The following is a 3,987-nucleotide window of genomic DNA, read 5'->3' as shown; positions in this document are numbered from 1 at the left end:
CTCTGGCCATGTCAGATCTCCTTGCTATATGTTCTCAGACCATCCCATGCCTTTTATTTCATCATACTTATCACGGTTGTAATTTTATGTTTGTTTGTTTACTAATAAACATACGACTCTCATACAACTCATCTTGACCTTAAGTTATATGAGAGCAGGGACTGTGTCTTCATCTCCTCTTTGTAAACTTTTTGTTTATTTATTTGTTCATTGGTTGATTTGTTTATTTAAAATTTATTTATTTTGTGAGAGATAGACAGGGAGGGGCAGAGAGAGGGAGAGAGAGAATCCTCGCAGTCTCCTTGCTCAGTGTGTGAGAAGGGGCTCGATCCCATGACAGTGAGATCATGACCTCACCTGATATTAAGAGTCAGATGCTTAAAAAAGGGCTTCTATTGTGAGTGGCACACATAGGGCAGCTCCATTGCTCTTCGTGCGGAATTGACATCAAGACATTTCAGAAGCATAATTTTTTGGTACCCAGGCAGCTTGTGATCATTGGTCCTGAAAGAAAAAAAAAAGAGTCAGATGCTTAACTGACTAGGCAACCAGGTGCCCCTTTTTACAAACTTTTCAAATTGAAACCTATATACAGAAAAGTGCACAAATCCTAAGTGTTTAGCTTGATGAATTATCACAAAGTGAACACATCTTGGTCAAGAAATAGAACATTCTCAGGATTCCAGAAGCCCCCCTCACGTAACCATTGAACTTCAAACCTCATAATTAATTTTGCCTGCTTTCTGAACCCAGTATAAATAAAATCATTCAGTTTGTATTTTTTGTGTGTCTGGCTTCTTTGATGCAACATTGAATCTGTGAAATTCATATAGTTATTGCATATAATTGTAGTCTATTTTTTGCATTGCTATATGGTATTCCATTGTATGAATATACTACAATGTGTTCATTATACAGTTGAAATCTCGACTATTATAAATAATGCCATAAGAACGTTTTTGTATGTCATTTTTATTGTGGGAAAACATACATAATATTTAACTTTTTAACTATTTTTAAGTGTACAATTCAAAAGCATTAAGTATACTCACAATGTTGTGCAACTATCAACACTATCCATTTCTAGAATTTTTCTGTACGTGTCTTTTTTTTAAATGTTCATATATTTATTTTTGAGAGAGAGAGAGCACGTGTGTGAGCTGGGGAAGGGCAGAGAGAGAAAGAGAGAGAATCTTAAGCAGGTTCTGCACTGTCAGCACAGAACCCAATGTGGGTCATGAACCCACAAACCATGAGATCATGACATGAACTGAAATCAAGAGTTGGATGCTTAACCAACTGAGCCACCCAGGCACCCCTGTACATATATCTTTTTTGATGCATATATGTGCATATTTCTGATGGGCATATGCTTAGGAAATGCTGGGTCATAGAGAATGTTCAATTTTAGTAAATGCTGCCAAACAGTTTTCCCAGGTGGTTGTACCAATTTACATGCCCACCAGCCCTGTATGAGAGGGCTGTATTAATCCTTTAAATTAACCTAATAAGTGTTTAGTACAGTGTATCTTTTCCCATTTCTCTGATAACTAAGACAGTTTAGCACCTTTTCGCATGCTTAATGGCCATCAGAGAGCTTCTTTTCTTAAATATTTAAGTCCTTTGCCCATTTTTTATTGGATTGCCTATATATTTCTTATTGATGTGCAAGTTTTTTATACTAGTACAAGCTCTTTCTTGGATGTTTTGCAAATATTGTCCTTCATTCCATGACTTATGTTTTCACTCTTTTAATGGTGTCTTTTGAGCAACCAAAGTTTCCACTTTTAATATAGTCTTATATACCAGTTGTTTCATTTACAGTTAGTGCTTTTTGTGTCCTATTTAAGAAATCTTTCTTTGCCTATTGAGAGTCATGAAGACATTCTCCTATGTCATCTTCTAGAAACTTAATTGTTTTACCTTTTACAATCTGAAATTTGCATGTAGATAATATCAATCTGGAATTAACTTTTGTGTATGGTATTAGATAAAGGTCAAGATTCATTTTTTTCTCCTGTAGTTATATGCCCAGCAGACCCAGCCCATTAACTGAAAATATCTTCTGTTTCCCAGTGCACTGCAGTGACAAATTTGTCCTAAAACAAGCATGGATTTGTTTCTGGACTCTGAATTGTAGTCATTGATCTATTTGTCTCATTGTGCCAATATCATACAATCTTAATTTGTAGCTTTCTGATAAATCTTTTTTTTTTAAAGTAACCTTTACATCAAATATGGGGCTCTTACTCATGACCCCATATGCTCTACTAACTGAGCCAGCAAAGTGCCCCTGTAGATTTCTGATAAGTCTTAATATCTGGTAGTGTTCTTCTTGCAAAGTGCTTTTGCCATTCTTCAACTTTTGTGTTTCCATACATATTTTCAAATCAAGTTGTTGATTCCTACCAAAAAATATGTTAGGATTACATCGACTCTATCTATAGATCAATTTGGGAAGAGTTAATTAACATTTTTGCAATATTGAGTCCTTCAGTCCACGAATATGGTATATCCCTCCAGTTATTTAGATCTTCTTTACTTACTTTTATTAATGTTTTATAGTTTTCTCTGAAGAGATTTTATACTTCATTTATTAAATTTATTCTAAGTACTTGGAATTTTTTGAAGTTATTGAAAATAGGCCTGTTTTTCAAATTTTAGTTTCTTTCCATAGGTATATAGAAATACAATTGATTTTGGTGGCCCCTGGGTGGCTCAGTCGGTTAAGCTCCAGGTCTTGGTTTAGGATCAGGCCATGATCTTATGATTCATGAGACTGAGCCCCATGTCTCACTCTGCATTGTCAGCTTGGAGCCTGCTTGGGATTCTCTGTCTCTCTCTCTCTCTCTCTCTCTCTCTCTCTCTCTCTCTCTCCCTCTCTCTCTCCCTCCCCCCCAAAAATGAATAAAATAAACTTTAACCAAAAAAAAAAAAAAAGAAGAAGAATACCATAGTATTACAGTTTCCTTAACATTAAAAGTCAACCTTAGGGGGCGCCTGGGTGGCTCAGTTGGTTAAGCGGCCGACTTTGGCTCAGGTCATGATCTTGCGGTCCGTGAGTTCGAGCCCCATGTCGGGCTCTGTGCTGACAGCTCGGAGCCTGGAGCCTGCTTCCGATTCTGTGTCTCCTCTCTCTGACCCTCCCCCGTTCATGCTCTGTCTCTCTCTGTCTCAAAAATAAATAAATGCTAAAAAAAAAAATTAAAAAAAAAAATAAATAAAATAAAAGTCAACCTTAGGGGTGCCCAGCTGACTCACTTGAAGAACATGCAACTCTTTTTTTTTTTTTTTTTTTGGTAGTAGGTTTTAAAAAAATGTTTACTCATTTTTTAAATGTTAATTTAGTTATTTTGAGAGAGAGACGGAAAGTGCAAGAGGGAAAGGGGCAGAGAGAGAGGGAGAGAGAATCCCAAGCAGTCTCCGCCTGAGAAGAGCCTGATGCAGGGCTCTATCCCATGAACCATGAGATCATGACCTGAGCCAAAACCGAGAGTTGGAAACTCAACTGACTGAGCTACCCAGGTGCCCCAATGTTTATTCATTTATTTATTTATTTAGAGAGCACACATGTGAGTGGGGAAGGGGCAGAGAGTGAGGGAGAAAGAGAATCTCAAGCAGGCTCCAAGCTGACAGCATGGAACCCAACATGGGGCTGGAGCCCATAAACCATGAGATCATGACTTGAGCCAAAAATCAAGAGTCTGATGCTTAACCAACTGAGTCACACAGGGGTCCTCCGCATGCAATTCTTGATCTTGGGGTTATGAGTTTGAGTCCCAGGTTGAGAATAGAGATTATGTAAATAAATAAATTAATTAAATAAAATAAATAAATAAATAAATAAATAAACTTAAAAAATCACCTTAACTTCTTTTTACTTTGCCTCCAATTTAGCAATATCTATGAAGATATAAATTTTATATGCAAGCCATTTTAAATTCATTATTTATTTATTTGAAAGAGAAAGTGCACAAGCAGGGCAGA

General features: G+C 36.6%; 1 non-coding gene across 1 annotated transcript; it reads left to right on the top strand.

Moving 5' to 3' along the window:
- Positions 1–381: 381 nt before the first annotated feature.
- Positions 382–560, top strand: LOC121030135 (U11 spliceosomal RNA). The gene has a single exon (XR_005790078.1). It is a non-coding gene; the product is annotated as a U11 spliceosomal RNA (small nuclear RNA).
- Positions 561–3,987: the final 3,427 nt, after the last annotated feature.

This window comes from Herpailurus yagouaroundi, unplaced genomic scaffold (genome assembly GCF_014898765.1).
Source record: "Herpailurus yagouaroundi ecotype Mexico unplaced genomic scaffold, PumYag 139, whole genome shotgun sequence".
NCBI lineage: Eukaryota > Metazoa > Chordata > Mammalia > Carnivora > Felidae > Herpailurus > Herpailurus yagouaroundi.
The sequence above is the reverse complement of the archived record's forward strand: the minus strand, read 5'-3'. Positions and strand labels throughout refer to the sequence as shown.